Genomic DNA, 13,019 nt, shown 5'->3' with positions numbered 1-13,019 from the left:
AATCCACACATCACAAAGCAAATTCACAGATGACTTTTTTCTAGTTTTTATCTAGGGATATTTAATTTTTCACCATAAACCTCAAAGGGTTTCTAAATGTCCCTTCACAAATACTACACGAAGAGGATGTCCAACCTGCTGAATCAAAAGAAAGGTTTAAACCTGTGAGATGAATCAACACATCACAAAGCAGTTTCACAGACAGCTTCTTTTTAGTTTTTATCTTGGGCTATTTTGTTTTTCACCATTGGCCTCACTGGGCTCCCAGATGTCCCTTAACACATTCTACAAATAGAGTGTTGCTAACTTGCTCAATAAAAAGAAAGATTTAATTCTGTTAGATGAGTCCACACATCACAAAGCAGATTCACAGATAGTTTCTTTCTAGTTTTCATCAGGCGATATTTACTTTTTCAAAATAGGCTTCAATGGGCTTCAAAATATTTATTTGCAGATTCTACAAGAAGTTTGTTTCCAACCTGCTAAATCAAAAGAGAAGTTTAACTCAATGAATTGAATCACACATCACAAATCAATTTCACAAATGGCTTCTTTCTCGTTTCTATCTGAAAATATTCAGTGTTTCAAAATACGCATCAATGTCCTCTCAAATGTCCCTTTGGAAATTCTACAAGAAGAGTGTTTCCAATCTACTGTATCAAAAATAAGCTTTAACTCTGTGAAATGAATCCACACAAAACAAAGTAGTTTCACAATAGTTTCTTTCCAGCTTTTATCTGGGGATATTTTGTTTTTCACCATAAGCCTCAATGGGCTCCGAAATGTCCTCTTGCAGACTCTACAAGAAGAGTGTTTCCAACCTGCTGAATCAAAAGAAAAGTGTAACTGTGTGACATGAATCCACAGACACCAAAGAGTTTCACAGATAGTGCTTTTCTAATATTTATCTGGGGATACTTGTTTTTTTATTACAGGCCTCAATGAGATCCCAAATGTTTTTTTCACAGATTCAACAAAGTATTTCTAAATTACTGAATAAAAAGAAATGTTTAACTCTGTGAGTTGAATTCAGACATCTCAAAGCAGTTTCAGAGACAGTTTCTTTCTAATTTATATCTATGGATATTCAGTATTTCACAATAGGCCTCAATGGGCTCCAAATGTCCCTTCACAGATCCTACCAGAGGAGTTTTTCCAACCATCTGAACAAAACATGGTGAGATGAATCCAAACATCACATCTGTATGATAAATCCACACATCACAGAGCAGTTTCAAGGATGGCTTCTTTCTAGCTTTTATCTGAAGATATTCAGTTTTTCATTATAAACCTCAAAGAGCTCTGAAATGTTTCTTGGCAGATTCTACCAGAAGAGTGTTTCCAACCATCTGAATCAAAAGGAAAGTTTGACTCTGTGAGATGAATCCACACATCCCAAAGCAGTTTCACAGATAGCTTCTATCTACCTGGAATCTAGGGACATTTGGTTTTACACCATAAACCTCAATGGGCCCTCTAATGTCCCTTCACAGACACCACAAAAAGAGTGTTTCCAGTCTGCTTAATCAAAGGATAGGTTTAACTCTGTGAATTTAATCCACCCATCACAAAGCAGTTTCACAGATAGCTTCTTTCTAGTTTATATTATGGAATATTCTGTTTTTCACTATAGGTCTTAAAGGGCTTTCAAATGTCCATTCACAGATTGTACAAATAAAGTGTTTCCAAACAGCTGAATAAAAAGAAAGTTTTAACTATGTGAGATAAATCCACACATCACAAAGCAGTTTCACTGATAGCTGCTTTTTAGTTTTTATCTGGGGATATTATGTTTTTCACCACAACACTCAATGGTCTCTGAAATGTCCCTTCACAAATCCTACCAAAAGAGTATTTCAAACCTGCTGAATGAAAAAAAGTCTTTACTCTGTCAGATGAATCCACGCATCACAACGTAGTTCCCCAGAAATCTTCTTACTAGTTTTTATCTGGAGATATTTGGTTTTTCATTATAGTCTTCAATGGGCCCCAAATGTTCCTTCACAGATTCTACATGAAGTTTCTTTCCAACATGCTAAGTAAAAAGAAAGGTTTAGCTTTGTGAGATGAATCCACACATCACAAAGCAGTTTCACAGTTAGTTTCTTCTAGTTTGTATTTGGGGATATTCGGTTTTTCACCATAAGCCTCAATGGGCTCCCAAATGTGTCTTCGCCGATTCTACAAAAAGTTTGTTTCCAAACTGTTAAAGCAAAAGAAAGTTTTAACTCTTTTTGTTGAAGTCACCCATCACAAAGCAGTTTCACAGAGAGCCTGTTTCTAGTTTTTATCTGATGATATTTAGTTTTTCACTCTAGGTGCAGCATGCACCCAAATTTTTCTTTGCAGATTCTACAAGAAGAGTGTTTCTGATCTGCTGAATCCAAAGAAAAGTTTAACTCTGAGCGATTTATCCACATATCAAGAAGTTGTTTCATAAATAGTTTATTTCTATTTTTATCTTGTTATATTCACCTTTTCATTATAGGCCTCAATGAGCTTTGAAATATCCTTTGGCAGATTCTACAAAGAGTCGTTACAACCTACTGAATCAATATAAAAATTTAACTCTATGAGTCGAATCCACACATCAGAAAGCAGTTTCACAGATACCTTATTTCTAGTTTTTTGGGGGGATATTCAGTTTTTCACCATAGGCCTCAATGGGCTCCGAAATGACCCTTTGCAGATTCTACAAAAAGAGTGTTTTTAACCTGCCAAATCAAAAGGAAGTTTTAGCTCTGTGAGGTTAATCCACACAACACAAAGCTGTTTCACAGATAGCTTCTTTGTAGTTTCTTTTGGCGATATTCTGTTTTTCATGATAGGCCTCAATTTGTCCCCAGTCTTTTCCCAGATTTCACGAGAGTAGTGTTTTCAACCTGCTGAATGAAAAGAAACGTTTAACTCTGTGAGATGAATTTACACATCACAAAGCAGTTACACAGATAATTGCTTTCTAGTTTTTATTTGGGTATATCTCTTTTTCCCATAGGCAACGATGTACTCCCAAATATCCCTTCACAGATTGTACAAAAAAGTGTTTCCAACTTGCTGGATCAAAAGAAAGGATTAACTCTGTGAGATGAATAAACACATCACAACACAGTTTCACATATAGTTTCCTTTTACTTTTTATCTGGGAATATTCTATTTATTAACCTAGGCATGAAAGTGCTCCAAAGTGTTCCTTCACAGATTATAGAAGAGAGTTTTGAACCTGCTGAATCAAAATAGATGTTTAACTCTTTTAGATGAGTCCATTAAACTCAAAGCAGTTCCACAGATAGCTTCTTTCTACTTTTTATCTCGGGATATTCAAATTTTCACCATAGGCCTTAATGGGCTATTATATGCCCCTTAACAGATTCTACAAGAAGAGATTTTTCAACCTGCTGAATCAAAATGAAGGTTTAGCTAGCTGAGCTGAATCCACACATCACAAACCAGTTTCACACATAGCTTTTTTTCAGTTTTTATGTGGGGATATTTGTTTTTTCACCTTAGTCCTCAATGGGCTCCCAAATGTCCCTTTGCAGATTCTTCAAATAGAGTGTTTCCAATCTGCTGAATAAAAAGAAAGGTTTATGTCTGTGAGCTGAATTGACACATCATAAAGCAGTTTCACAGATAGCTTCTTTCAAGTTTTTATCTGGGGTTATTCTGTTTTTCACCTTAGGCATCAATGACATCCTAATGTCACTTTGCAAATTCTACAAGTTTATTTCCAACATTCTAATTCAGAAGAAATGTTTAACTCTGTGAGTTGAATCCAGACATCATAATGGAGTTTCACAGATACCTTCTTTTTAGTTTTTGGGAGGGATATTCTGTTTTTCACCATAGACCTCAATGGACTCCAAAATGTTTCATCACAGATTCTACCAGAAGAGTGTTTCCAACCTGCTGAATCAACTGAAAGCATTGTATCTGAGAGATGTACCCACACATCACAAAATAATTTTACAGATAGTTTCTTTCTAGCTATTATCTGGAGACTTTCTGTTTTTCATCATAGCCCTCAAAAGACTTTCAGATATTCCTTTGCAGTTTCTACCACAATAGTGTTTCCAACCTGCTGAATCAAAAGTAAGGTTTAATTCTGTGATATGACTCCACACTTCACAGAGCAGTTTCAGAGAAAGCTTCTTTCTACTTTTTATTTGGGTATATCTGTTTTTCACTATAAGCATCAATGTGCTTTGAAATGTCCCTTTGTGGATTATACAAAATAAGTGTATCCAACTTGCTGAATTGAAAGAAAAGTTTAACTCTGTGATGAATCCACACATCACAAAGCATTTCACAGACATCTTCTTTCCAGTTTTTGTCTGGGATACTCTGTTTTTCAAGATAAGCCTCAGTGGGCTCCCAAATGTTTCTTCATAGATTCTACAAATAGAGTGTTTCTAACCTGCTGAATCACAGCAATGGTTTAACTTCGTGAGATGAATCCACACATCACAAAGCAGTTTCACTGATAGCTTCTTTCTACTTTTTAATCTAATGATATTCACTTTTTCATCATAGACCTCAATGGACTCCCAGATATCTCCTCATAAATTGTACCAGAAGACGGTTTCCAACTGGCTGAATGAAAAGAAAGGTTTAACTCGGTTAGTTGAATCTGCACATCTCAAAGCATTTTCACAGATAGCTTATTTCTAATTTTTATCTGAAGATATTCAGTTTTTTACACTAGCCATCAATGTCCTCCAAAATGTCTCTTTAAAGATTCTACCAGAAGAGTGCTTCCATCCTGCTGAATCAAAGCAAGATTTATCTCTGTGAGATGAATCAACACATCACAAAGCAGTTTCAAAGATAACTTCTTTCTGGTTTAACTAGGGATATTCAGTTTTTCATTATAAGCCTCAATGGACTCTGAAAATTCCCTTGGCATATTCTAACAGAAGAGTGTTTTCACTCTGCTGAATCAAAAGACAGGTTTAACTCTGTGAGATGAATCCACACATTACAAAGCAGTTCCACAGATAGCTTCTTTATAGTTTTTACCTGTGAATATTTGGTTTTTCATTTTCGGCCTCAATGGACTCCCAAATGTCCCTTGGCATAGTCTACCAGAAGAGTGTTTCCAACCTGCTGAATAAAAATAAACGTTTAACTTTGTGAGATAAATCTACCCATCACAAAACTATTTCACAGATAGCTTCTTTCTAGCTTTTATCTGTGGATATTCAGTTTTTCACCATAGGCCTGAATGGGCTCCCAAATATCCCTTCACAGATTATATGAGAAGAGTGTTTATTTCCAACTTTGTAATTCAAAAGAAATGTTTAACTCTGAGTTGAATCGAAACATCACAACATAGTTTCACAGATAGCTTATTTCTGGTTTTTATCTGGTAATATTGGGTTTTTAACCACAGGTTTCAAAGAGGTCCCAAATGTTCCTTGGAAGATTCTAGCAGAAGAGTGTTTCCAACCTGCCAAGTCAAAAGAAAGATTTAACTCTCTGAGATGAATCCACACATAACAAAGCAGTTTCACAGATAGCTTCTTTCTAGTTTCTATCTGGGATATTCACTTTTTCACCCTAGGTTTCAATGGTCTCCCTAATGTCCCTTGGCAGATCCTACAAGTAGAATGTTTTCAGCCTGCTGAATAAAAAGAAATGTTTAATACTGCGAATTGAACCCAAACATCACAAAGCAGTTTCACAGATATCTTCTTTCTACTTTTTATTTAGGGATATTTGGTTTTTCACCATAGGCCTCAAAAGTCTCCAAATTTCCTGTTGCAGATTCTACCAGAAAAGTGTTTCCAACATGTTGAATCAAAAAAAAAAAAAAAAAAAAAAAAAAAAAGGTTTAACTCTGTGAGATGAATTGACACATCACAAATCAGTTTCACTGGTGGCTTCTGTCTTTCTTTTATCTGAGGCTATTTGATTTTTCATCATAAGCCTCAGTGGGCTCCAAAATGTTTCCTGGCAGATTCCACCAGAAGAGTTTTTCCAATTTGCTGAATCAAAATAAAGGTTTAACTTTGTGAAATAAATCCGTACATCACAAAGCAGCTTCACAGATAGCTTTTTTCTAGTTTTTATCTAGGGATATTTGGTTTATCACCACATGCCTCAGTGGGTCTCCCAATGTCCATTCACAGATTCTACAAAAAGAGTGTTTCCAATCTACTTAATCAAAAGAAAGGTTTAGCTCTGTTTCATGAATCCATGCATTACAAAGTTGTTTTACAAGTAGCTTCTTTCTAGTTTTTATCTGGTGATATATATGTAGTTTTTTACCATAGGCCTCAACTTAACCCAAAATGTCTCTTTGTTGATTCTAAAAAAAGGGTGTTTCCAACCTGTTGAATCAAAAGAAAAGTTTAACTCTGTGAGTTGAATCCACACATGACAAAGCAGTTTCACAGATAGTGTCTTTCTAGTTTTTATATGGGGATATTCTGTTTTTCACCTTAGGTCTCGAAGTGCTCCCAAATGTTTACTTGCAGATTCTACAAGAGTGTTCTCATCGTGCTGAATCAAAAGAAAGGTTTAATTCTGTGAGATGAATCCACACCTCACAAAGCATTTTTACAGGTAGCTTCTTTTTTTCTTTTTTTCTTTTTTTATCTGGGAATATTTGCTTTTTTGCCATAAGCCTCAATGGACTTCCAAATGTCCCTTCACAGATTCTGCAAATAGAGTACTTCCAACCTGCTGAATAAAAAGAAAGCTTCAACTATATGTGATGAATCAACATATCACAGAGCAGTTTCACTGATAGCTTCTTTCTAGTTTATATATGTTAAATTCTGTTTTTCTTTTTTTAATTTAACTTTTTATCATAATTTAAGTTCTAGTTTACATGTGCACAGTACGTATGTTTTTTCACCATAGGCCTCAATAGGCTCTGAAATATCTTTTTGCAAATTCTACCATAAGAGTATTTTCAACTCTTTGAATGAAAAGAAATGTTTAACTCTGTGAGATGAATCTGCACATCACAAGGCAATGTCACAAACAGCTTCTTTCTACTTTTTATCTGGGGATATTCGGTTTTCACCATAGGGCTCACAGTGTTCCAAAATGTCCCTTCACAGATTCTACAAGAAGATTTTTTTGCCACCTGTTAAATGAAAAGAAAGGCTTAACTCTAAGAGTTGAAACCACCCATCACAAAGCAGTGTTACAGACAGCTTCTTTCTAGTTTTTATCTGGGGATATTTGATTTTTCAACCTAGGAATCAATATGGTCCCAAATGTCCCTTCCCAGATTCTATAAGAAGTGTTTTTTCAATTTGCTGAATCAAATAAAAAATTTAACACTGTGAGATGAATCCACACATCTCAAAGCAGTTTCACAGACAGGTTCTTTCTAGTTTTTATCTGGGGATATTCTGTTTTTCATCATACGACTCAATGGTCTTCCAAATGGACCTTCACAGACACAACAAGAAGAGTGTTTCCTGCTGAATCAAAACAAAGGTTTAACACTTTCATTTGAATTGTGGCATCACAAAGCAGTTTCACAGATAATTTCTTTCTAGTTTTTATCTGGGGATATTCGGTTTTTACCATAGGCTTCAGTGGGTTCCCAAATGTCCTTTTGCAGATTCTTCAAGAAGTTGTTTCCAACCTTCTAAATGAAAAGAAAGGTTGAACTCTGTGAGTTGAAACTACCCATCACAAAGCACTTTAACAGACAGCTTATTTCTAGTTTTTATCTGGGGATATTTCGTATTTCAAACTATGCATCAATGTGGTCCTAAATGTTTCTTCCTAGATTTTATAAGAAGTGCTTTTCCAATTTACTGAGTCAAATCAAAGGTTTTACTCTGTGAGATGAATACACACATCACAAACCAGTTTCATGGATATGTTGTTCGTAGTTTTTATCTGGAGATTTTCTGTTTTTCATCATAGGCCTCAATGGTCTTCCAAATGTCGCTTCACAGATAATACAAGAGTGTTTAAAACCTGCTGAATCAGAACAAAAATTTAACACTTTGAGTTGAATTCACACATCATGTTTCTTCCTAGTTTTTATGTGGGGATATTCAGTTTTTCACCATAGGCCTCACAAGGCTCTCAAATGTCCCTTAACAGATTCTACAAGAAAAGTGTTTCCAACCTGTTGAATAAAAAAAAAAAAAGCTTACCTTTGTGAGATGAATCCACACATTACAAAGCAATTTCACAGAAAGCTTCTTTGTACTTTTTAATCTAAGGGTGTTCTATTTCTCACCATAAACTTCAATGGGCTCCTAAATGTCCCTGTGCAGATTTTACAAGAAAAGTGTTTCCAACATGTTTAATCAAAATGAAGGTTTAACTCTGTTACATGCATCCACACATCACAAAACAGTTTCACAGATAGCTTCTTTCTAGTTTTTATGTGGGGATATTCATCTTCTCATTACAGACCTCAATGTGCTCCTAAATTTCTCTTTGCAGATTCTATGAATACAGTGTTTCTTACCTGCTGAATAAAAGTAAGGTTTAAATCTGTGAATTGAATCCACACACGACAAAGCCATTTCACAGATAGCTTCTTTCTACTTTTTATCTAAGTATATTCATTTTTTCACCATAAATCTCAAAAGGCTTTGAAATATTTCCTCACAGACTGTACCAGAAGAGTGTTTCCAACCTGCCAAATCAAAAGAAAGGTTTAATTCTGTGAGATAAATGCACACATCACAAAGCAGTTTCACAGATAGCATCTTTCTAGTTTGTATGAGGGGATATTTGGTTTTTCGTTATAAGCCTCAGTGGGCTTCCAAATATCTCTTCACAGATTGTACAAATACAGTTTCTAATCTGCTGAATAAAAACAAAACTTTAATTCTGTGAGTTGAATGCACACATCACAAACCAGTTTCACACATAGCTACTATCTCATTTTCATCTGAAGATATTCAGTTTTCCATTATAAGCCTCAGTGAGCTCTGAAATCTTACTTTGCATATTGTACCAGAAAAGTCTCTCCAACTTGCTGTATCAAAAGAAAGTTTTAACTCAGAGACAAATCCACACAACACAAAGCAGTTTCACAGATAGCTTCTTACTAGTTTTTCTATGGGAATGTTTTGTTTTTCACTGTAGACCTCAATGGACCCCCCAAAGAACCCTTCACATATTCTACAAAAAAAGGGGTTTTCAACCTGCTGAGAATAAAAAAGGTTTAAAACAGTGAGTTGAATCCACACATCACAAAACAGTTTCATAGAGAACTTTTCTCTATTTATCTAGTGATATTCGGTTATTCATCATAGGCCTCAAAGGGTTCCCAACCGTTCCTTTGCATATTCTACCAGAAGAGTGTTTCCAAACTGCTGCATCAAAAGAAAGTTTTAACTCTGTGAGATTAATCCACACATCACAAAGCAATTTCACAGATAGATCCTTGCTAGTTTTTCTCTGAGGATATTCTATTTTTCATTATAAGCCTTAGTGGACTCTTAAATGCCTCTTGGCAGATTCCACCAGAAGAGTGTTTCCAACCTGCTGGAAAAAAAAAAAAAAAAAAAAAAAAAAAGAACGATGTAACACTGTGACGTGAATCCACACATCACAAAGCAGTTTTACAATAGCTTATTTCTATCTTTATCTGGGGATATTTTGTTTTTCACCACACGTCTCAATGGGCTCCCAAATGTCTCTTCACCCTTTCTATGAGAAGAGTGTTTCCAACTGATGAATCAATAGAAAGATTTAATTCTGTAAGATGAATCCACACAATACAAAGATTCACAGATATCTTCTTTCTAATTTTTAACTGGGGATGTTTTGTTTTTCACCACAGGTGTCAATGTGCTCCCAAATGTCTTTTCACAGATTATACAAGAAGAGTGTTTCTAACCTGCTGAATCCAAACCAAGCTTTAAATCTGTGAGAAAAATACACACATTACAAAGCAGTTTCACAAATATCTTCTTTCGAGTTTTTGTCTGTAGATATTCTGTTTTTTAACATAAACAATGTGCTGCCAAATGTTTTCTCGCAGATTCTACAAGAAGAGTGTTTCCAACCTGCTGAATCAATATAAAGGTTTAACTCTGTGACATGAATCCACAGATCACAAAGCAGTTTAACAGATAGCTTCTTTCCAATTTTTTGTGAGTATAATTGTTTTTTCATTATAGGCCTCAGTAAGTTCCCAAATATCCCTTCACAGATTCTACAAATAGAGTGTTTCTAACCTTTTGAATAAAAAGAAAGTTTTAACTCTGTGAGTTGAATCCACACTTCACAAAGTAGTTTCACAAATAACTTCTTTCTAATTTTTATATTGGGATATTTGGTTTTTCATCGTAGGCCTCAAAGGGCTCAATGTTCCTTCACAAATTAAACCAGAAGAGTGTTTCCAATCTGCTGAATAAAAAGAAAAGTGTAACTCTGTGAGTTGAATCCACACATTACAAAGCAGTTTCACAGATAGCTTCTTACTAGTTTTTATCTGAGGATATTCACTTTTTCATTACAAGCCTCAATGGACTCCAAAATGTCTCTTGGTAGATTCTCTCAGAAGAGTATTTCCAACCTGCTGAATCAAAATGAGTGTTTTACTCTGAGATGCAAATTGACACGTCACAAATAAGTTTCAAAGATAGCTCCTTTCTAGTTTTTATCTGGGGATGTTCTATTTTTCACCATGGATCTCAATGGGATCCCAAATGCCTCTTTGCATATTGAATCAGAAGGGTTTTTCCAACTTGCTGAATCAAAACAATGGCTTACATATATGAGATGAACCCAGAAATCACAAAGCAGTTTCACAGATATCTTCTTTCTAGTTCGTATCTTGCAATATTCGGTTTTTAATTATAGGTGGCCTCCAAAATGTTTCTTGGCAGATTCTACAAAATGAGCGCTTCCAACCTGCTGAAACAACAGAAAGGTTTCACTCGGTGAGATGAATCCACACATCACAAAGCAGTTTCACAGATATCTTTCTTTTAGGTCTTATCTGGGAATATTCTGTTTTTTAACATAAACCTCAATGGGCTCCCAAAAGTCTGCTCACAGATTCTACAAGAAGAGTGTTTCCAACCTACTGAATTAAAAGAAAGATTTAACTCTGTGAGTTGAAACCAAACATCACAAAGTAGATTCACAGATAGCTTTTTTCTAGTTTTTATATAGGGATATTCAGTTTTTCACCATAGGCCTCAAAAAGCTCCCAAGGTCCCTTTGCCAATCATACTAGAAGAGTGTTTCCAACCTGCTGAATCAAGAATAAGGTTTATCTTTGTTAGAGGAATCCACACAATACAAAGCAATTTAACAATAGCTTCTTTCTAGTGTTTACCTGGGGATATTCTGGTTTTCACCGTAAGACTCAATCACTCCTGAATGTTCCTTTACAGATTTTCCAAAAAAAGTTTGCCCAAATTGCTAAATCAAAAAAAAAGTGTAACTCTGTGAGTTGAATCCTCACATCCCAAAGCAGTTTCACAGGTAGTTTCTGTCTATGTTTTATGAGGGGATATTCATTTTTTCACTGTGGGCCTCAATTTACTCCAAAATGCCTTTTCACCAATTCTACAAATAGAGTGTTTCCAACCTTCCGAAAGAAAAAAAGATGTTACTCTGTCAGGAATACACACATCAAAAAGCAGTTTCACATATAGCTTCTTTCTGGGTTTAATCTGGGGATATTTGTTTTTTCACCATAGCTCTCAATGGGCTCACAAATCTCCCTTCACAGATTCTACAAGAAGAGTGTTTCCAACCTGCAGAATCAAAACAAAGTTTACCTTTGTGAGATGAATCTACACATCACAAAACAATTTCACTGATAGCTTCTTTCTAGTTTTTACCTGGGGAAATTTTGTTTTTCACCATCAACATCAATGTGCTCCCAAATGCCCCTTTGGAGATTCTAAAAAAAGGAGTGTTTCCAACCTGCTGAATCAAAACAAAGCCATAAGTCGATTAGATGAATCCACACGTCGCAAAGCAGTTTCACAGACAGTTTCTTTCTACTTTTCATCACAGAATGTTCTGTTTTTCACCATGAACTTCAATGGGCTTTTAAATGTCTGCTCATAGATTACACAAGAATGGTGTTTTTAGCCTGGTAAATAAAAAAAAAAAAAAAAAAGGTTTAACTCTGAAGTAAATCCACACATCACAAAACAGTTTCACAGTTATCTTCTTTCTAATTTTTATGTGGGGATATATTTTTTTCATTATAGGCTTCATTGTGCTACAAAAGTTTCTTTCCAGATCCTACAGAGTGTTTCTTACCTGCTGAATAAAAGGAAAGGTTTAAATCTCTGAGTTAAATTCATACATCCCAAAGCATTTTCACAGATAGCTTCTTTCTAGTTTTTATTTAAGGATATTTGGTTTTTCACCATAGGCCTCAAAGCGTTCCCAAATATTTCCTCAAAGATTCTACAAAAAAGTGTTTCCAACCTGCTGAATCAAAAGAAAGGTTTAAAATTGTGAGTTGAATCTAAACATCATAAAGCATTTTGACAGCTAGCTTCTTTCTGGTATTTATCTAGGGATATTCATTTTTTCACCATAGGCCTCAAAGGGTTCCCAAATGTCCCTTCACAGATTCTACCAGAAGAGTGTTTCTAACCTGCTGAATCAAAAGAAAGTCTTAACTCTGTGAAATGAATCCACACATCACAAAGCAGTTTCACAGATAGATTCTTTCTAGTTTTTATCTGAGGATATTCAGTTTTTCATTATTAGCCTCAGTGGGCTCTGAAATGTCCCTTGGCAGATTCCACCAGAAGAGTGTTTCCAACCTACTGATTTAAAAGAAAGATGTAACTCTGTGACATGAATTCACACATCACAAAGCAGTTTCAGAGGTAGCTTCTTCACAGAATCCACACATTACAAAGCAGTTTCAAAGATATCTTCTTTCTAGTTTTCATCTGGGGATATTCTGATTTCCACATAAACCTCAATAGGCTCAAAAATGTCTGCTCTATAAGAAGAGTGTTTCCAACCTGCTGAGTGAAAACAAGCTTTAACTCTGTGAGATAAATCCACAGATCACAAACCATTTTCACAAAAATCTTCTTTCT

The 13,019-nt window shown here is 35.2% G+C and overlaps 1 long non-coding RNA gene across 1 annotated transcript; it reads right to left on the bottom strand.

Annotated features, from left to right (window-relative positions):
* Positions 1-719: 719 nt before the first annotated feature.
* LOC144331001 (uncharacterized) lies at positions 720-5,828 on the bottom strand. The gene is made up of 4 exons (XR_013397795.1): positions 5,017-5,828; positions 4,415-4,590; positions 3,503-3,567; positions 720-2,882 (listed from the first exon to the last, which is right to left on the bottom strand). It is a non-coding gene; the product is annotated as an uncharacterized LOC144331001 (long non-coding RNA).
* Positions 5,829-13,019: the final 7,191 nt, after the last annotated feature.

This window comes from Macaca mulatta, chromosome 9, assembly GCF_049350105.2.
Source record: "Macaca mulatta isolate MMU2019108-1 chromosome 9, T2T-MMU8v2.0, whole genome shotgun sequence".
Taxonomy (NCBI): domain Eukaryota; kingdom Metazoa; phylum Chordata; class Mammalia; order Primates; family Cercopithecidae; genus Macaca; species Macaca mulatta.
The sequence above is the reverse complement of the archived record's forward strand: the minus strand, read 5'-3'. Positions and strand labels throughout refer to the sequence as shown.